The sequence below is a fragment of the Dufourea novaeangliae genome, unplaced genomic scaffold, assembly GCF_001272555.1.
Source record: "Dufourea novaeangliae isolate 0120121106 unplaced genomic scaffold, ASM127255v1 scaffold56, whole genome shotgun sequence".
In the NCBI taxonomy this organism is placed as follows: domain Eukaryota; kingdom Metazoa; phylum Arthropoda; class Insecta; order Hymenoptera; family Halictidae; genus Dufourea; species Dufourea novaeangliae.
Window position 1 is genome coordinate 4974193 of NW_015373942.1, and position 23023 is coordinate 4997215.

The 23023-nt window shown below is 43.2% G+C and overlaps 1 protein-coding gene across 3 annotated transcripts in view; it reads right to left on the reverse strand.

Moving 5' to 3' along the window:
* Positions 1–23023, reverse strand: part of LOC107185903 (RNA-binding protein Musashi homolog Rbp6) — an 856487-nt gene that overhangs the window by 232771 nt on the left and 600693 nt on the right. Inside the window, exon 1 of one of the 3 annotated variants that reach the window (XM_015573679.1) lies at positions 21971–22418. The exons of the other annotated variants lie outside the window; for them this stretch is intronic. The gene's annotated coding sequence lies outside the window, so the exon portion shown is untranslated. Of the gene's footprint in view, positions 1–21970; positions 22419–23023 lie in introns of those variants that run through there. 3 annotated transcript variants of the gene reach the window in all.

The window sequence follows — 23023 nt, forward strand, 5'->3', positions numbered from 1 at the left end:
CTACGTATTAAAATCTTTTTGAAGGTTAGAAGAACGAATAGCAATTAGAATTCTAAAAGTGCTCATGTACTTCACTGATGCCAGTTTCCTACTTTCTTCGACATACACATCCTTTTAGCATTCCTAAAAGCTTCAGTTTCCTTTTATATCATTGGACTGTCTATCACCAACTTAACTCCAATACAAGCGTCTATACATAACAATCCATTAACCAGATCGCTGACGATCGTGATCGAAAGAGAAAGCAACGAAAGCGCTCCTATAGAATCAGCGGAGGAACGTATCACGGTGAACCTAATTAGTAGAAAATGCTTTAACGGTATCGCGAGTAGATCGTGCCGGGGAACGAAAGAAAACCAAAGAAAACCCGGTATTCAGAAAGAACGTCTTAATAACAAGATCGCGATGTAATAGAGTTCGCCGTGCGGAAAATTTCCCTAGGATAGGGACGCGGGGGGTTTCTGTCGGTAAGGAAAAGAGAACGAAACGCGAAAGAGGGTCGAGGGCACGGTGTGTGGGAAGAGGGTGGTGGTGGATAGTGAATACAGCGGAAACAGCAGAAGAGGTAAACTCTGGTAATTTCAGTGATGGCTGGGTTTAGACCTCTCTATATCCGGTGAGTAACGCAAACCCCGCCGCCTCGGCGCAAGTCCTTCCACCTCGTGGTTCTGAACTCAACCCCCGGGTCTCTCTTTCTAATCCCATCCTCCAGGTTCCGAGCTCATCCCTATGTCCCTCTCATCTTATGGGTGGACGGGCGCGGGGAGAATACTCGCGGGCTCGTCCGTGGGACTGGCTAATCAGCGAAGTGTATAAAGTCCCGAGGATGAAAATAAAACGGCTGGATCTCGAAAATTAAATAAATGACTCGCCTCGATTTCGCCGGCGAGTACCTGGTCCCCATGGAAGAACCGCCTCCGCTCTTGGCAGTGACAGACAGCTGCCCAGAACGGCAGCTAGAGGGAGAAGGATCATAGCGAGCGGAAGGAAGAGTACGGACTTGGGACGAACCGAGCAAGATAGACGTGGATAAATAATGAGAAGGAACAAGGGGAAGAGGGTACACGGGGCAAAGGGGAACCACTTATTCGAATGAAGTTGCAGCGCGACTCCCCAGCCCCCCCTAGCACATCGCAAGCTATTTCTTGCTCCACCTTGGCCGGAAGTGCCGAAACAGGGAATTGAAGTTTCCTGATATCCCGGCGCTGTTGTCGCTCTGCGACCGTGTCCTAACCGCTGTCGTTGCTCGACGGATTCCGGCCTAAGAACTGGCCGAGCTGCGCGGAAATTTTATTACGCTCCGCTACGCCCGGTCCCCGTTTCGTAATGAGAGCATTGTCGTGCAAACGAGACACTTCAACCGGCGTATCTGCCACGATGCCCGGAGACACACCACCGGACGGCCGTTTCTTTCATGCTGCGCGAAGAGACTCTTTTGTCCCGCGGCGAGACGTCGTCGGATTGGCTTGCCCCGCGGAACACGGTTCGCCCGCGTGTAATTACATCGTCGAAGTTTCGCGACGAGGACCGTGTTGGGTCTTATGGCGACACTTTGAACCTGAGGCTGTGTAGCGACACCTACATGAATGTTGATAACTCGTGTTATAAACGACCGGGTTTCTAGTTTTAACTTACTAAAAGAGCTCATTTTTAACCGGGCCCGGAATAGGTGTTATCTTCGAGAATAGACGTGAACTTCATGATTTCAGAGATATCGGTGAAGGATCTGTGCCGATGATAGTGTAACCTCTGCGAGAAGTCAGGATGGAATAAGAAATGAAATTTCAAGTGAAAATGGTTCTGTGTAATCTTTACGCGTTAAGAAATGATATTCTGTATGTTTATTTCGTGAATAAATAGAGAACTATTACTTCCAAAACTGTCATGTTCTTACTGTGACCTGCCCAAAGATATACATACAAATATATGTATATACAAAGATATATATATATATACAAAGGTATATCATGATGATATTCTCACCAGGAAGGTTCAGTGCATATTTTTTCGGTACCCTCGAAATTATGTACATTAAATCTACTTTTGAAGGTATTCCTACTCAGATAATAATGTCACAATGGTACACAGTAAGACTTCAAAGACCCGTAAACTTGTAAAAACAGAAAATCACTAGTTACTATAGAATATTCCTATGTGTAAATAGTGTTAATAAAAGTTCAGTTGGGATAAGTTTCTGCGTGCATAGAAGTTCGAATAATGGAATGCTGGATAAATGGTGCCCCACAAATAGATATTCTACTGTAATTCGATTCGTCATGACGGGAGAAATTCGCACATACACAGAAATTACCAAATGTTCTCAGATCCAAAACATCCTATAAAATAATTCTCCTTCGAGGACTTCTACCTTTGCGGAGTTATCGAGATTTACTTTCAGCCGTGTCTAAGACGACGGTGACGCGAAGGTAGCGGAGAACTCACGGATAGGACGAAAGCCGGTTGTCCGACGAAGAATGGGGTGGAAAAATATAAGTCACGGGGGTGAACGGAGGAGACCCGAGGCCGGGTCGTTAGCGAAGATAAGAGCGGATAGCAGCGGAATGGTAATGGAAACTCGGGGAGTTCCACTTATTATGCCGTAGCATTATGTAAATACCGGAAGGCTATTACAATTTTACAACTTACTAGGAGTGGCTTTATAGTTTCATCGCTCCGGGGCCCCGTGTCTCGTTCTCGTCTCCTTCGTTCTTCGGTTTCCTTCGCGGCCCTAGACCGCCGGACTAACGTCGCGTACAGGCGTCCCTATCTCGGCTTTACGGTTCACCTCCTCCCACCCGCCCCACGTCCCTTCTACCGTTACAAAAATGAAATTGTCGCGCGGAAGAAGCCGTATAAATTTCGTCGGGGCTTTAGGAAATCCGCTGCTTCCTCCCTGTGGAAGAGAAAGCCTCTTCCCGTCCCTTGCAATTTTCGATTATGTCTTTCTCGCAGAGAATTCATAATTAGGTGCTTATTTATTTAATGATAATTAGAAAATGTCTCGTAGCACGTCTATAATATTCGACGGAGTAACGAAAAGTCACACTGAAAAGAAAGTAATAGCTTTATGAAAATAACTGTACGGAATGTTTTATCGACGTGTGTAATTGAAACATCGCGCGGCACAGGTTGTATTACGGAAATTTATAAATATTCATAATTCATGAATATGTAGTCGTATCACGGGGGTAATAAATCGTGTAAATGCTCTTATCCAACGACACATGAAACCGGAAAAATTGCTTTCATAAACGATATTCGTTTAAAATTGAGTTAGACGTACACATAACGTACAAAGGTAGACTTTAATTAAAAACGCTGTAACTGTATACGGAACACGTCAAGGTGTATACATACACGGTTAAGAGATCGTGGCTGAACGTAATTTCTCTTCGACAGCCGATTAATCCATCGTTTCGACAGCTAGAGGTTCGTGGCCACCATTTTCCGTCATCTCTGCCTTCGAATCTGTACGAAGATAAAGTGAGAAACTTCATCCCCAAGAGAAGCAAGACAATTTATCTTGTCGCTTGAGAGAATTTGAGGGACGATGATAAGCAGACGATAATTTCCAAAGTCTATCTTTATTCGTCTCGTCAATGGCCGTTAAAAGTTTCGTATTACGAGAATATATTCGAATTAATCCTGGTAGCTGACCACGGTGTGTAAAAAGGAACGGGGCGAGTGTGAAACGCGGAGGGTAAACGAGGGGGGCGAGGGGAAGGAGTGGTAGTATGGGAACAAGGGAAATGGGTAAAATAAATATTGGAATAAACGTTGGAGAGAGTGGGCGTGCCAGTTTCACCGGGCCCAACCGTTAAATCTGCCTCGGGAGCGCGGATATTGTCGTATGGAATGGCAAGGAGAAGCGCTTTCCTCGTTCGCAATTATTGTGAAAGTTTAATCGGCCGTTCTATGCCGCGCTGATGAGACTGCGAAAGCACAAGTGTATGTACGTGTCCGGTGTATATCGCGGAAACTTTTCGGATTGTATCGTTCGAAAAATGTTTCGCAATTTTTGCTACCCGTTGCTTCGCGTCGGGGATGTAACGAGAGCCAAAGAGGAACGTTTAAACGACCGGGGCACTTTAATCGAAGCAAAAAAACAGACGGAAAATCATATCCAACGATTTTATTCTGTCGTTTCTCTGAGTCTGCTTCTAAATACCGTAATGCTTCACCTGTTCAAACTCCCTCCATATTTTATCTCATATACAAAAGGAAAATTCGTAAAAGTTATGTCTACTGAAGGCAAAAGAAGTTACAATATATATTAAATATTAATAGATATAGAAGATCGTAATATTCGATATTAGATATTACTACATACGTACGCATTAATTTGTCAAAATATAAACGACTCTTCAAAAGGATTAACAAATAAAAATATTAGGAAGAATCAGTAGACGGAAATTTGATGTTGATCCAATCTCTATTAGTCTACATCATACTACCTCTAAGATTTCCGTTATGCGCAAACACTCCCTATTTCCTTTCACTACGAAGAACCCCCATAAGAAAAATATGCAAGTCAGAGAAGAATCAACACGTGAATCAGCGTTATCGGCGTTTATAAATAAACAAACACGTCGAAACATACACACCTATAGCAATCTAAAACGTATCAATGAGCCTGTGCATGGGCAGAAACCCACCACTTCTTCACAGACACGAAAAAGAGGAGCAAGAAAGGCACGGCCCTTAAGATTGATATCCTTGGATGGTTCAAAAAGTAGCAACGAATCGTCGAGGGGTTGAAGGGTTGGTTGGAAGGCCACGGTCTTCCCGTGAAGCTGCGACGGGAAAGTAGGGCAAAAGGGCGGGAAAACGAGCAGGGCGAATCGGTTATCGTCCAGAAGGTTACGAGTTTCGCCTTGGATACACGCGAATCCCCCTTTTTCGTCCCCCTTTCCTTGCTTCCGCGGCCCATTTTTTCCCTATCCTTCGGACTTGGCTCCACCCTCGACCTATCCCGTCGTCCCTTCGACCTCCATTCGCGACAACCCAAACTTATCTTGCGCCACGGGCTTTTGGCGTCCGTATCTTGCTCTTTTTCCGTTAAAAAATATTTTCAATTTCCTGTGAAATGTTTCAACTTTCTCATCGCTACGAGCACGTTTACACAGCTGCTGAATTACATTTTGAGAAATGGTTTCGTAACATGAATGACTTAATGTTTGAGTCTATACATATGTGAAATAAATAATACGGGATACGTGGGTGTGAATGAAAGTGGATGTGGTTGAAAGAATATTTGATGTTCAGATGCGTCATGTGTGTAGAATTCATTAGAACGTTTAGTAATGAAAGAGTTAACGCTGGAAGCACAGAACGGTAAATCGTTGGCTGTATTAATTAAAAATTGTATTCAAAGAGAATGCTCGTAATAGAATTGTAAGGAAATAGTGGAAGACGGAAGCTGAAATTATTACATTAATTTCATTCAAATTTTCTTCATTACTGAAAGTAATGAAACGTTTTCAGGGGTGGAGGGAGACACCAGTCATGCTTTTGTTTCGTCTCCTTTTCAGAGGGTCTTAATCACTTAAAAAAATCCGAAAGAGAACTATTGAATATAAAAATAAATAATAAGCGGTTCACTGCAATATCTAACAGGGTAACAAGCAACTTGTGGATTGCTGTTCTACTTCCACTTTAATTTCAAATTATTAATGGTCCTGAAACCTAAATGTTTCCTCTTACGTTAATAAGTTTTCATGTACAGTTCTAAGCGATTTAGTTTATAAGACGCGTCAGAATGCGTCATCCTACAGCCACAAGCATGGTACGAGGTTTCTCCTGAGCACGAAGTGTCAGTAGTCTTATTTTCATGAGTATCCGTCTAGTTTTAGGGGAACAGCTATGCACATGCATGTGCGTTTCCCTGGGATAGATGAGAATATGAATTTTGGAGCAAGTCGCTCGAGAGTGAGTTGTGTGGCGGAGGACCGGAGAACACGGGATTCTGAGTTGCATTTTGCACTTAACATTTTCGCCCTGCGGAAATCTCACTAACTTCAGGAAAGTTTCAGAGTTCATAACATCCAGTATTACACAGATCAGTCTATCCAACGTGTTCACTCTAAATTTCATATTAAGACACATGTTAGTGAATTATATAATATTATAGATTTAAAAAAAATAAAAATTTTCAAATTCAAAAAGGGGCAGATATCTATCCAGGTCACATACGTATCGAAACACATTTGTCACGATACTTTACATTCATCGATACCTCGCAATCCCATCGCGACATCTTTATTATATCGATTTCATCTCTGGCGGTTCGATACGTCCGAAACGGTAGCAGGATCGTCAATGGAAAATATTCATCATTTAACGATATAACGGATGGGCTTGAAATAGAATCAATACACAGAATTGAAATGGAGAACATCAAATTCACTCGTGTCCGTGTCTATCTTTCAGGATGCAGCTGCAGCCGACCCCCCAGCGCGCGAGCGCGTTCGGGTGCTAATTTCTCGCGTGTCCGACGTTGCAGAATTTAAGTTACCGGCCATAAATACCGAAAAGAGGTTATAGCGAGGAAGAGGAGAGAGAGGTTATCAGCGAGCGGACGGTAAGGCGCTCAACATTCGTCTGTGGCTCGGGGCATTGCTATCGCACTGTCCAGCCCTGACCCCACCTTACTCGACCGGGCTTTACATGGGCCACGTTATAGTACGATCCTACAAATTCTACCCTTCCGCTCCCTGGTACGTGCTCCCGCGTAGATTATACGTGTGGCGCATGCATGCTTTATATATCGTGTGGGGTGGAGGGGGCTATTCCCGGGCCAAAACTTTTTTCGCAATATTTTAGGGACGTTCGAACCAATACACGGTTTAAAGATTACAGAACGAGTCGATTTCGAATTGCATCGGTGCACAACGTTTCCTATTGATATTTCCTTGTATTTCCATTTTATCGGTAATTTAACGGGGCATTGATCGAATATTGTTCTGATGCAGGTTTAGACCGTTTAGTGTATCATTACGTTGCCTTCTGTGCTTTAAATGGAATCATGCAGAAACCTTATTGGTATTGGACTGCGAATTCTATTGCAGCTCGGACACTAGAATGTAGAAAATGTGATATGATAGAGGGACTCTAACAATGTTTAATGAATTAATAAAGTCATTGTGTTACTGTTAGTCTAATAGGATCGTTAATGGGAAAGATATCATTCACAAAATTTGGAATTTCCTTATATATCCATGATGTATTGATGGTTCATAACAATGTAATGATGAAATATGTATTTATATAAATCCGTCTTAGAGGAGCTAAATTTTATAAAATCTTTTACTCTGTATGGATATCTGACGGTACAAACTCCCAGTGGCACAATTCTTTTTACTAACAATGAAAATTCAGGTTCTAACTTAAAATGCATCTAGAGTCGTTAACGATGCCTATCATTTACGAGTGAAAGCAAGCTCACGAGACTCGGATTCTGCAAGAATGATTTCAATTATGGAGAAAGTCTCGATGTCTCATTACTTTCGAAATAGAATGATAGGTGGGCTTTTCCCCGAGCGCCAAGAAAGAATGATTTCTTTTTCACTTTTCGAAAGAGTTCCCAACGTTTTTATCGGCGGTAGAATCTTTTCCCCATTGTTAACGTTGACAAAGACTGATTGCGAGCGAACAAGGGTAAGGTAGATCCTTCGATCACGCGGAAACGAATTCTCGGACTCAGCGAAATACATCCTCTCTAAATGACGCTGATGTAATGGATGCCGTTGCCTTACATTAAATGGTCAGAGATCTCTTCACCTCGTTAGCCTAGCCATCCCTGGGGCCGAAACAATGAACGTATACCGGTTTCAATGGAGGACTCATCGCTCTCATTGTACCTCCTTTGAATTGTAATCATCGTACATCCGCCGGTGCGGTAGAACATGAATAGTCCGGGGGAGAAGAAAAAAGGAACTCGCGGCGAAGAAGATGCTTTCTGAACGGCAGTGGTTCAAGGATAACTGGATCGGAGCCGACGTTCTCGCGTGACAATTTCCTATGTCCCTGAAACTACAATAGAATGTCATTTTTTGCTCGAAAGAACTTTCCTACGCGTTTTAGTAACAGAACTGGGTAGCAGAAGTTTCCATTATTGAAACTATTTTGCAAGTATCGTAATCCTATTCGCGGACTCCAATAACGTCTGATATAAAATAATTCATATAATCTACAAGGATCTGCTGTATTTCATGAATGTTACATCGAGTCCTTTACATAATCTAGAAACTCCAACCAGACAAATTGAAAAACAACGATCGGAATCGAATGCTTCAAATACCGATTCCCAGCTAATCGAAGTGAAACGAGGTTTCCAAGAGGAACTCTGAACGCTTTCTGAACTACCCTGAACTAGCTTTGAAATACTTTGAATGTTTCTGAAAGTGGCCTACATGATATATTTAGATAATTAATGCGAGAGGTGGAACTGCTTTAAAATACTCGGCTGCTATTTTGAACAGTACTTTGAGATTGATCTCATCGATTTGCTTTTACACGGAAGTTTGTATCGTCTGACGGTGCTCAAAGCAGTTGGCGAAAAGTTGCAATTTCAAGGGAAACGAATAAATGAAAAATTTGTAACAATATTCAAACACTTGGTAATATAAGGAAATCTGTGTTGAACCCAACCTGTTCGTCTGTTTCTTCCCTGTTACTACCTTGAAATTTCCAAAGCTTTTTACGCCTGTAACTATACATATCGAATAAAATTTGCGTCTAAAATAGTTTTAATCCTCGGATGAAAAGAACGAGACAGTCAACGGACACGATTATGCAGAAAATTAAACAATTATTCCCACCCTCCTGCACGTGGGTAAATGTAATTAATTGCAAACTTGGCGCATGAAAGGGAACCTCCACCGCAAGATCCAAAATTATTTCCTACGCCTGAAATTCGTACTCGAAAAGGCTCGCGAAGCGTGCAGTTAAATTTAATAACCGAAAGTTCGATACACCTTTCGCTATCGCACTAAATCCGAGCCATTACATTCACCGAGCGGTTGCGATTTACCTCCTTCCTAGCTACTCCGCCGATTTAAACTGTTGGACTTGCGACTTCAGGGGATTACCCAGTGAATTTACCGAACTCCACCGCTCGAAAACTCTCTCCTCAACGTATAAACTCCGGTCTGATTACATCCAAATTATCCTTACGCGTTCGTATCATTCCGCCAAGAAATAAAACGTAAGAAAAACAGAATTTCGCTAGCTCTCGTATTCGATTAAACGACGAAGACGACGACGACGAAGAAGAAGAAGAAGAAGAACAACCAAACGAACAAAGACAAAAAAAGGGTGAAAAGACTCTTTTTGTGCAGGAATTCCATTCTTTGGGAGAAGATTCCACGATGATGCGCTGGGCTTTCGGGCTCGCGCGCACGATACATTTATTGATCCTGTGGCATCAAACGTTTACGAGTCGCTCTTTGAACGGGAAGATGAAAGCATCGACGCCCGACAAGTGCACGCGTGGCTTAAGCACGCTTCTCTATTTTTACCACCCGGTGCCTTTGATGCACATTATCAGGACTCGGCTTTTATTCAGACGTCCGAAATGCGAGGCGCTCTTTTAAAAAACCGACGGCACACGGTAGGTAGGTACGCGGAAGTCGTGTGCTCCGTCGCCGATTGTAGTAGGTACGCTCTCGTGTATTTCCTTTCTATGAGCACTGCGCGCGATACTCCGCGAGTGTTGTACGTAAATCGTCGATATTGATGTCTTATCTACTCCTAACGCCACTGTTTATGCACACATGGCGAAAGAATCACGCGGTTAGGTGCAAAATGTTGGTTTCTCCATTTAACACTTCGACTACTACTTCACTAAAACATGGGTGACACATACATTGCGACAGATTATTTATGTAAATATCGTTACAAAAGTTTGCGGTAAAATAGATATCAACATACAATTCAAGACAAGACGAACAGCCTATATTCACTAAACGCATATGTTTTCCACAATTTCTGACTTAGAAAAATGAAATAAAGTGTGTCTGGATACGTACGGCCCTTTTCCCCTGTGTTGAATAATAACAGTCGAGACGATAGACCTCGAGAACCCTTTCGATCGAAGGTTCAGTCGGTTCCAGGGGCCCGTTCGTCGGAAAAACCGAGCGATTCCGTTGTTTATTCCGTTCCATTTCGGAATTCCAATTATTCGACTGTTTACGAACATCGGTCCCGAGGTAAGAGGAGCAGAGGAACGGGCGGATAAACTGCACGACGACGAAATAACGAAATGGAATGGGAACGCTCGCAAAGTTCGAGCGTGTCGACGACGCGAGGAGGATAGCTCCTCAAGGGAGATCGATCGACGAATTACCGGATCGAACCGATCCGACGTACGAAAATTGTCCTCGACCACTTTACGGGGCCGTTATTGCAACGTTAGGTGTGCGCGGAGGGTGTGGACCGCGCCGCCGTTCGTTCCTTTGATCGATCCTTCGGAGCGGTGCGAACCGATGATTGAATCGAGACCCGGGGAAGTTGGGGCGCGAACGCGCGAAAATCAGGCGAAAGAAGAAAATAGAATCGAGATATGCCGGTGACCGAGTCTCACGAGTATTAGGTAATAAAAGTGGATACTCAAGCTCTCCTCTCGACGACGACGAGCGGTTTTTATCGAGCTGCATGCCGGAGATTTCGGCGACGCTCGTAAAACTCCACCCTAAAATCTTATCCCTCCCTCTTTGGATGGATGCCGGGCTATTTCGTGAAATATCTTCAAGTACAACGAATCCCTGAAGTTGCATGGGGGTGGAAGCGGTGGAGACTCGTAATTTTCTGTACGTCAAGGTTCGCCCTGAAATTAGAGCAAACTGTGGACCGCCCTATGTGATCCTACTGCACGTACCAGAACCGGTTCGAGTCTTCAAGTGCGTGCAGGTGGACAGTGGGAATGGATTTGTTAGATAGAATTTTCCATTTCTACGTTTTGCGTCTGAATTTTGTATGCTTGATGTAAATAAAATTAGCAACGTTTTGAGAGAGCATTATATTATACTGGGATTATAAAATTTATATAGACTTCTACGATTAGTGAAAGTAGTTTTCACGCGCATGCTTAGACTACGGAATTTTCAGCACGAATTATAACATGTATACGTATTCCTAGGAATTCATTAATTTCTGGGTCAATCAGATCCATTAAAATTTCATTCAAACGTGTTTATTCATACCTATACTTTTTTCATAATGAACAATTGATTACCTATTGATGATAAAAGGAAACAGTTTATGTTGAATCGAATAAAATGAAGCAAAATAGAAATAATATAACAAAATGTTATGTTAACATTAAGATTCATTACCTTGAAGATACAACTATACTGATCTAGCAACATTGTTCATTGAGCTCTCAGTAGAATGCACGTTTTTCTTTGCCTGTCTTTCTGCCGAGACGGACACGTCCGCTCCGGATGTTGTTTAGGAAAAAGAAAAGAGGCGCAAACGGGAGACCTTTAATCACGTGTCTCCGCTACTGAAGCACGTAGAAATTCAATAACGACGTAAACTCGATCACGGCGGCTGGGGAGGTGGTACATTCAACAGCCGCTTGCCACATCACGAAAGGAGGAGATGGGGTGAATTGTACGTAAGGATACCATTGTGACGCCGCATTCAATCGTGTACAACAGAAATACCATTAAGACCAGTTTGCACCGTCGCCAATTAAAATGTAAACCAGTTCCTCGGGTGGCATTGATTCGACGCCGCATCGTCTCAATTAAGTACCCTTGATTGCCTCTGATTAAAGGCTTCAATTAAATTAATCCGAGGTAATCGTTATTATTGTAACCGCGTAATTTCGATTGTCGATGGTTATTCTTGAATTTCCTTGCTAGAAACGCTCTGGATAGAGTAGATGTATCCGGTGATTCTATACGTATCCTTGGTGGTAAGGCTATATTTGACTATGTTATATACAACAACTAAATGTCTCCATTGGAAAATATTTTTAAAGATTCCAAATCAGTTCTATTAAAAATATTACTACTAAAATATTAGTAAAGTATACTGAAAATGTTAGTTCATAGCATTTAATGATTCTGATATTTGTTAGGATACTACGAAGTAACAGATTTTATTTAATGGTAGATTTGATTACCAACAAATAACTGTTTGCATATTGAATTGAAGCGTCCAGTAAATTGTTTACAAGGTATTATCCGTAACAGTAACTAAATGAAACCTGTTCAATATCAATCAGGGAAAACAATTAGTACAACTCACATTGATTAATTTCTTTACCTGTATTCAAATTCAGAGCAAAACTGGGACTTCAGCTGAATGAAACTTCTGTTCAATTCACGATAATGTTACATTTCGATAAACTCATTCAGCGAAGAGATAGAAGCCAGAAATGTCCCTCGAAAAATTAGTTTCAACAATTCAAGTCTCTCGCGGTAATTCGTGTCACGGAAAACTCTGAATTTGTTTCAAACAGAAATGGTCATCTAATGTCCCGACTAATGTGAAAAAACACTGAAAAGTTCGTTACATAGTATGCGACAGTCCAATGAAAATATACCAAATTTTTTTTCACGAAGCTGTACATTAAAGTTTTCCATCCGATACGATAGCACGATGATAACACGTCGTATCAGAATATCACGCGTCCACCTTAAATGAAGCACAGATATGTTTAATGCAATACGTATTCCCGCATATTTTCCATTGATCACGCGTACAAACAGCGAACTGCCAGCTAATGATAACGCGTAGCGCGGACCGGTGTAATGCGGGCATAAATCACTGTACAATGCGTCGTGTCACTTATCGTTACGTTAATCATATTCCGTTACTTAATAAAAACAATGATTGAAAGTAAATGTTTCCGTTGTATGCAGCCACCGATTATAGAAAGACTGTGTACCGTACACGCAAACAGCTAAAAATGCTATCACTGAATTCATGAATTCAATCATTGTCGTTTCGCCTCAATAATAAAATATCCATAAAACAGAAATTGCAACGTGGATCGATGGTGCATATTACATAAGAGTCTCCAATTATAACCGTGTGTAAAATAATTAATGCAATCAGTGAGTGGCCGTGTTTTCGTGGAAAGTCTTGATTAATATTGAACAATCACCACAGCATCTGTTACTTGAAACAATTCCTCTGATATTCTATGAATTATTCCTATTTTTCCGCTCGCAGTTCAATTTCCCGTCGACAAAACGGAAATATAACCAAACGCACCACTACAACAGTCATCACTTTTGCATATGCCAAATTGAACGTGATTTATCCATTGTTTTAATTACTTTGTGAACCGTGACAGTCGACGCGTAATTGTCTAAATGTTTCGAATGCTCGTAAAAGTACAATAATATTGTCCCATATAAAACTGTTCACTTTAAAAGAGCATAGAAGTTATTTTTCCCGAATCACATATTTCACCAACCACTATTAAAATTACGTATACACACTTTCACATGCACAGAAATTCCGTCGGCCGAGCACGATTTTTGATTCGTTAAGCGTTCCGCTGGTTCTGAATGTGTTAGTAGCTTCGTTAATGGGTACCTGTTGGAATAGCCCCGGAACGAACCGCGGAGAGCATCACGTTCACAATACTTCTCGTAGGCGGCCACGGACTCGAATGGCCACGAAGCACGCGTACTTAAACGCGATTTGACGGTCAAACCTCTGGTTACCTGTGTTGGCGCAGATCTTGGTGGTACCCGTGCGCATGGTAACGAGGGGATTAATTAACGACTCGTGTACCGTACGCGAGCCCGATGCGTGTCGACATGTCTCTCTGTTCACCGGGCCGGAAACCTGAATTCACTGTCGACCGCGTATGCCCCCGGGCACCTGCGTAACGTTTGTCAAAGAATCGCACGAAATTCATCCTGCTCGTTCGGTAATCGTATAATCTTCGATTAGAGAGGCCGCGTTGCCGCCGTATATCCCGACAATTATCGCAAAACCCGTTAACAGGAACGTTTTATCGGGGGAAGAATCGACCTTCAGTTCGGATTAACGCCGAACGGCAAATGCTGTGAGATCCGAGGCTTCATGATTGATCGGTGGCAATCGGTCAATATTTGAGACGGTATTTCAGGAATTAGTTATTGTTACGACAGAGAATCGAAATGGGCGAACAGCGACCCCTTTTTGTGAAAGGATCGAAGCCAGTTAGCTTTGGAAAAGTAATTATTTGATAGATAGGTGTGAAATGTCAGCTTTGCGTAATATGAATTTTGTCGTGCAGAAAGACGACTTCAATCATATACAGTTTTCTATTTTCGTACAGTATATTAAACAGAATACAGGGGATGCAATACACAAAGAGGAGGAAATACACCTGAAATTAACTTATTTAGAGATTAAAACCGAAGAATGGGTACGAAATTGAAATTTAGAAGTATATCAATCACTTTGACCATACTGTAAATCGGTAAGATTCATTCTTTCGTAAACGACGAATCTAGCAGAATTATATCAGAAGAATTGCTGGCTTTGATACTTCTATAGTTCCACGAAATCTGTAGGAACAATGCAGGTGAGACAGATAGAAACCATGAAATCGAAATAACTATAATGAAAATAGAAAAAAATTTTGATTCAAGTTATAGGTCTCGGCAATGTAATAGTAGCACCTGTCAACAAAAGAGTTTACTTTTGACATTAAACACGAACGTGATCACACAACCTTTCCATGAATCATCCCAATCACAACTTCCAAGACTATCCAAATAATTACAAGTCGTTTAAAAATTCCATCTGTTCCCAAGATAATCACCAGAGAGTTAACATTGATGTCGGTCCTCGTCACAAAATTGTCACCGGCCCCATTAGTGAAACGACCTAAAATTCCTGCGACTATAACGATTCCGCTACTAAATTCTCTCCACCATTTTCCAGGAAGCTAGATCACACTTTCAGCTACGTCAAACAATTCCCGAAGGCGAGTCGGTTGCCTGGTGAAAGGGAGAGACATAGTTAACAGCGTTAAACGTTCGCAGGGGGTTGGGAGAGGGGAGAGAGGTGTAGGAGGGGGGGCGTGCGTGCACGGTTAATTTTCCGGGACACCGCGAAGCATTCGCGCCGGTAATCGCTGTCTACGTTGACACAGTAAACTACGAAATTCAGTGATGTCGTTAATTAATAACGTCGATGCTCTTGATCGCGTACCCGTACCCGGGATATACGCGAATTCTCGCGTTTCGACGGAACTCCGCGCACGTGTTTTCACGCGGCGTAACACGCTCGATTAACCACTGGCAGACGGAAACGGAAGAGAGGGTTGGAAGAGCCACGCTGGACAGCCTGAACTTCGTCGTGATCGTACGTTTGCCGTACGAGTACCCGTGGGATAGAAAAAGAGGGGGAATGTTTTCTGGTATCCAGGCGTTTCGTCCACGACTCGACCCACGATTTGTTTGTTGACTCAGAGATTTGAGGTTTCCACGAACCCGACACCATATTGTTGCTGTTGAGGCTTTTGGGTGTAAGTCCAGTCCTAGTGGAATTATTTTCCCAACGTTTCGCAAGCATTGCAGCTAGCTTCGTTAAGAGGGCGAATAATACACTGATACTGGTGTCTTTAAGAAAATTGTAAGAAAAAAAAATAATAAAAATTGGTTAAAAACCTGTAAACAGGAAAAGAAGAAATGATAAGGTGGTCCATTGTCTTTTTTGCAACTAGACACTAAGAGGTGCCAGAATCAATAAAAATATTATTCTTCAACATTCTCTGGCATAGCTCCCTTATTGCACTGGTTCCCTAAATTTATCGGGGATAGACCGTCCACCATCGATTGTCATGGTCATTGGATAATTATGCGAAGCCAGATTTCTATCTGCAATATATATAGCGTGACTTTATTATATTGACTGCTCTAAAACAGAATGCGTGAGCAATCGCAGCGCGGCAACCGAGTGATTAATAATAGACCAGATGTCAACATTCCCGCGTGCAGCCGAAACTATGGGGGGGATATTGACGTTAATATTTCCACGGAAAATTAGGGGCAGCCGGAGCGGTTAGCTCGATATTATTCAGGCAGGAATTTTCTATGAAATCGGTTATGCGGAAGTTCTATACTTATAACGGATCCGTCGATTAGCGTGGTAATTGCACGCGGTAATTCCATAATTGAAATAGTGTAAATCCGTTAACTGTATCGGTCACGTATGAATTTGTGGGCGGACCATGTCGAATGGGAACGTAATCTTTGCGCAAATATCGTTTCAAATTTGTTTCCACCTTTGGTGTTTCCTTCTTTTATAAAAATGAAAACACGACGATCTTAGGTAGTTGCACAAGAGAGGAAAAAAAAAAAAGAATTCACTCCGCGAAATCAGGTCGCTACTAGAGAGACACACGAGAAACTTCAATTCGAGCCTCCCATCTTGCACCTTCGAAACGGCCTCATCGACGTTCCGCGTGAATTCGCCAAACAGGCGCGCGCCCAGCGGAATTACATTTCGCTTCTCCTCGGGCGGAGCGAACGGTGGAAGAAAAGTGTCAATCTACGGGCAACGAAAAGTCGAGACAAATATCAAACATTGGGATGCGCTTGGAAAACGCGAGAAAACTCCGAGACGACGGATTCTCTATTTGTAGGAACGTCGGGGGACGGGGAAAACTGGCCGCCCGTCCTCTGTCAGCGTGTATGCACGCCTAACCTGAACGTAAGGGATGAAAGTGGTCGGTTGCGAGTCACCTACTTTCGCATTTCGCTCGTTTGTCAACGGCTGCGGAGGTTGCGACGCGACGTGGCGCATCCCACCGATTCACAGAATAGGAGGGTGCCTGGTTCTCGTCCGGCGGACTGGCTGTTCGGGATTTAAAAGCGTTTCGATGTAAACAGCCCTGTTATTCGCGAATTCGGCCACCTAATTCCTTCGATCGGTATCGCCTGTTCTTTCCTTCCTTCTTTCCAACCGGTACATTCGATTCCCTTGGCTCCCCTCGATAGAAATCCTTCCAGGGCTGGAGATCTAGTTTTCATGTAGAGGAAGACGAAAATCTCTAATTTTTAGAGAACGTTCTTCGACAATTGGCCTGTCAATAATTTCAGAGGATTATTCTGAAGATCTCAAGCGTTTCACTTCGTAGATTAGAACATTTTTTTGGAAGTGATAGTGAAAAGTGGCAGGTAGTTTTTTGTATCATGAAATTGTTCGCTATGTGGAAATAAACATTTCATGTGTTTTAATACATATCTTTCGAAATCGTATACTATATATCTTTATTGAATATTATTACACCTATACACTAATAATATTAATTCCTCGCAATTGTATACATTATGCGACAATATCAAGGTACAGTGATTAATCAAATGCAGTCTAGCACAATTTACTACCAACAGTTCCAGTGTTATATACACGAATAACAATGGCAAGACTATACGTGTAATAGTATCTAATAAATCATAAACATGTAGTATACGATTTCGAAGAAGATACGTTGAAATTCATAATTTTCATTTTTTTATGGTACAAGAAACTTCCTGTCATTTTTCACTTCCACTTCCATAAAAAGTTTTAATCTACGAAGTCAGACGAACGAGACATACAGAATTATTCCCTAAAATTTGCAGAGTGAATTATTAAAAATGACAGAGAAAGTATAAGAGTTTTATTTCTCTGTTACTTTGTTATTATACCAAACTATGGAATATTTCGAAAAATCATCGACTTTTGACGCACCCAAAGGAGTTTGAAGTCCGTCACGCAACGAAATTTCGATTTCTCAGTGTCTCCTGAAGACTCCCACGGAGACTGACCGACAGGAGTACCCGGTTGCGTCTCTTTTAATTCGCCCCTGCCACCCCCCCCCCCAAGCCGCGCGACCGCCACGAAATCCGCTTACCTCCCTTTTGCTCGTGTAAAGAGGTAACGGAACGAGCAAACCAAGCTTCTTTCGTCGTCCGAGACTGAAAATCCGGACGGGCTGGTACATGTGTGCAACAGGAGAGGACGGCGTGTCGGTCACGCTAGCAAGTTTCTCCTTTCATTTTGTGCTAAGAAGAGGAAGGTCTGAATTTTCTAGCTTCACTTCGTACGTGCTTCCGTTGGACGATGGTATACAGGTGCTTGTTGAGGTGTGCGGAGTATGTTGGTATAAATATCGACTAATTTTAGAAACACGTGTGATTAAAGACACTTATCTTGCGTTGAGGTTTTAAACGCCATAACGTTCAGTATGGTCGCAACCAGTGGTATACCGGTAGATTTGAAACGTGCTGTATGTGACACTGGTTACTAAATAACTATCAATCATTTATTGAGGGTTTAAATAAGTTCACCTACGGTGATTATAATACGAAAATAAAAGAATCGTAATAGCAAGTATTATAAGCTGATAAACACATCTCATTCGAATAAATTTACTCAAGACTTTTTTCCCTACGGACAAAAGAGTTTTGAAATTTATCTTACGTACCAAGAACGTATGTTTTTAACGTGCGATAATAACTTCCAAGAATTACTAAAGAACAATATTCTAGTGTAGACCTCCAAAAACGAAATCTGAAGTTACAGTCTGTGTTTACAATAGGAACAATACATCTTTAGTCATGTATATTCCCAAAGTACCGAATGTTTTTGCATTTAATAATGTATAGATAGCAACAGAGACAACCGTACGCTACACATTTTAAAAAGCACGTAAAAATCGAAGGTACAAAATCTGGAGCTGTTGCTAGCAAGCAGACGAGAACAGCAGGAAAAAGAACGTGGAAGAACCGGCTCCTACATTTCCAAGGTGTATCGCTTCGAGAAAAATCCGCCTTCCTCTCGACCGACTAAGTTCAGCGGAACGCAGTTTAGAAGCGTCGTTCGCCGAGTAATAATACATTTCTCGAGCGCAACGTTTAATCAAGGGCCCACTCCCGGCTGCCGGGTTTCCGCTGCCTTTGAGGAAACTTTTTCACGCGCGTGGATGAAAAATATTTACCGTGTTCATACGTTCCCCTCGTGCCGACTTTCCAGTCCTCTACCGTGAAACGCGATCTTTCGTTGGAGAATCGCGATTTGGTTTCATCAGGGGAGGACAAGTTGTTTTTTGATAAACAGATGGATCGTGTGAAAGGATCTTGAATATTTCCATAGAACTTATCGAGACGAACCATTAGAGTAATTACTGGGAGAACGTAAGAAGTTTTCTTTGGTAGCGTTGGTGCTATTAATGCAGTGGAGCTTCATTCGAATAAGTTATTAACGCTAGAACTGTCGATAATAAACGTACATCTATGTATTTATATGTTGCAATAAAAGTTGTAAAAGATCTGAGAAAATGCACTGTTGTAACATTTTAATCATCGTTATAAGAGCATACTAACCAGGCATTTTTACAGCTTTGGTAGTTCTAGTGTTAAAGAAGACCTCTTCGAAATTTCGTGTACTTAATTCATGTTAGACAACTGTTTAATTAGTGACCTTAAATGCAACAGGCTATGAACTTTTTCATATGAGTCACTCAATATGTGTTTCAGGTCAAGTTTGCACATTTTCCATGTTTACATTTATACAGGTCGTCTACTATCGTGAAGAATCAACAGATATGACTAAAGAATAAACACCTACATAGGTATACGATAACGAAACTATGAGAAGCTGAAGTGAATATTTAATTAAAAGTTTTGGCGTGAGGTCTGTGCAACAAGAAGCACTTTCATACTACATAAAGCACTCGGTAATCACTGTATTCACCTGTCAAACTCCATTAACGATTTTATCACGATCATGTGACTCCAGAAAGTTTCCAATTACATTCTTCCATCTTCAATTTCTTTACTGATATATCGTCCTATAAGATCCTGAGGCAGATACGACGTGTTTCTATTTTCCATTTCCTTCGACGATAAAGAAACAACAGAAAAAGAAACAAGACCAAGGGGTAAGTGTTATCCTTCTCCCTCCCTCTCACCAAGCCTCACGAAAAGATTTTCACGCGGCCAGTCGTAAATTTCAGCTTCCACCCGCGCGGCAGCCAGACGTCCCTGTTTTTGCGTTCGCATGATGTACGAGCGAATCTACCTCTTCCCTTGATATACGGACGAAATATGTCGACGTCTACGGTTTGAAAACGATACCCACAGTTACTTCGCGAATTGAAAATATGTTTTTTTTTTTAAGATCAATTCCCTCCCGATGAAAAACCTCATTTCCATCTGTCCTCCTGAACGAATACACGGCGACACGGAGGTGTTGTTCCTAAAAACGATGGGAGGGTGAGGGGGGGGGGGTTGATCATCAATGCAGTTATCAGAGTCGATACTCTCGACGTGGCGTGTAATAAAGCGGAATGAAAGGAAAAATCGGTCGCGACCCAAATCACGGCAATGGTAAAAAATGAAACCGCGTATCTCGCTGGTCGCATCACCGAGCCCGTTTACCAGATCGTTTTAATATATGTTACGGGGGATTCACGGACGGCCACGGGAGACGTTATTTTTTTCCCGGCGACGTCGGACGGGAGCCGGTTCTCGGGGTGGAGGACGGATTAATTAAAAATCTCATCGACTGGATTATGTACTTTAATCGAGAAACGATTTTCATCGGGAATAAATTGGAATCGGCCTGGAGAAGCGGGTTCTTGATACTCGTGCACCGACCGAGGGGAAGGGATTGAAGCGTCCGTCGAGACCAGAGAAACGAGCTAGCTAGGAATGGTGGAAACGACAAAGGAAGTAGGTTAACGTATTTAAAATCGAGATACAAACTGTTGAGGAAGTATAGATGCCCCAGAAAAATGAAGCGCGTGGTGCTCTCCGTCGGGGACACTGGCTCGCGGCGAGACAGAGGAATAGAGAGCGAGGAAGAGAGAGAGAGAGAGAGAGAGAGAGAGAGAGAGAGAGAGAGAGACTTGCTCCCCGGTGGAGAGAGAAGTCTTATAACTGCACTCGGATCTGCTCGACTGACCCGATGAAAGGGGAAAATAATAATTATCGAGCGGCGGCGGCGGCGGCGGCGGCGGCCGCGAGGCGGGAACTTCGAAAGTAACGATCTCGTTATCGTTTCGCTTCGGAGAGCCGAAGGACTTAAGATAATAAGTTTGCTTGGGAGGGTGGAGAACGTAATAAGGAACTGGAGTGCGCTCTCCCGGTGAAAAGGAAATAGTACTCTCTACCCAACCCCCGTCGACGTCCACTGCTGGACCACTCAACTTATTAATTCCATTAATAATTCCTTCATCCGATTTGACGCACCAACACGACCACGATCCTCAAAAGAAGCGCGCGACCGACCAGAACGGAACACCGACGGAGACGGATATATCTTGGGATTTTTATTCGCTGAGTACCGTCATTCGTGTCGACTGTGGGGGGTTCCGTCGCTAACACGAGCGCGTAGTATTGCTCGAAAAACCGAGCAGAAAAAAATGACGGCAACTCCCAACAAGGACGGAACGGAATTGAATAACACATGACAAGCTATGAAAAATCTGGTCCGTCAGGAACGATGGTCTCTAGTGGGCGAAGGATTTCCGAAATTACGAGGAAAACTTGGGGTGCATCGGCGACGGTTGTGCTCGCTCGAACGTCATCTACGCGAAACTTTTCGGTCACTACACATTGTCCGGCGAAATAAACGGCGTAAAAGATGAGGGGTGAGACGAAAGAGGAATGGGGTGAGCAAGAGACGGAAGATCCAACGAGCCGGGTTACTCTCCGTCTTTTTCCGACGGATGACGTCCAGGATCAAGATCCACCCACACACATGCTTCTAGCGCTAGCACACAACCTACACCCACCCACACACACACAACACGCGGATACTGTACGAGCATGTATGCGAGAATGCAAACGTGGAAAGGTCCGATACACCTACGCACAGTCACCGATGTATGTACACACAACTTCCCTCCAGGATGATCGGAGAGGAGGCCAGCGCCATAAGTTGTCCTTGCTCCCCATACGCGCAATAGGTACAGAGATAAAAATTATTTTAACAAAGATTTCTATATATTGAACCACCGTACCTTCTCGGGTGTGATGAGCGGCGTGATGTACGTGGTGACTGCCGTCGTGTACACTTTTCGATGACTGTCGGGTGCTGCAGGTCACTCAGTACTGCCGCGAGTACCGAGTGCCGTGCGATCAACGTTATAGGGTTCTTTCCTCCCTGAATGGAAGAAACAGACGATCGAGAGACCCTTTCAGGTGCTCTCGGATGTAACTACGGCTCACGGTTTATCGGCACACGCGATTATCTCCTTGGTTCCCCGTAGCTGTCCAAGGGTACGTGTGAGACGTCGCTATTCACTTTCTGACGGGATCGTTGTTACGTCGATCCTCCAAACGGATGATCCGGTACGACGATCGTGGAACTGACCGAGTGTCCGTCACGCAAACACGATCGACTCGACAATGACAACAACGACGAACGACGACGGGAGGGCACCGGATGGGTCGTCGAAGCACAATTCGGTTCTCCAAAACCGCAAGATCCTCTCTCGGTCGACGGGACACGGCTTACATTCGCGCGCGGTACACACTGGTCACGTAATCGTGGTCGCTAGGCCGACCGCGTACACTGAAACTGGAACGATCTCCTGGAACGGTAACACCACGAGAAGCGAACGAGCGACGAGTGACACACTGCTGCGAGGGACCGGTGGTGGTGATGATTACTTGGTCAGAGTTTTCGAGAACGTGTGATAATTCTTCTCCTTGACGTTCACCGTGACGTACTGGTGATCTCAGGTTCCACGGATGTGTTCAGTGCGAGTTATCGGCACGCGACAACGAAGGGGGGTTACACGGTCCCGTGAACTCTTCGTCGGTCGGGGACCACGGCTGTTATATCCTGGGTCTATCCTTGTGTTCCTTCCTCTTCTCGCTGGTAGCAGGCAGACGCGTGGATCGGACCGAACAAACGGGAGAAGGTAAAAAGCGAGAGAGCGAGCGAGCGAGGGAGAGAGAGTGACAGACAGATAATCCGTAGAGCACAGAGAGGGCAGGTGGTCGTTGTCGCGCTCCTTGTCGTCGTGCGTCGGGTTCAATGCTGTACGCTGTGATGCCGAGAACGGAAT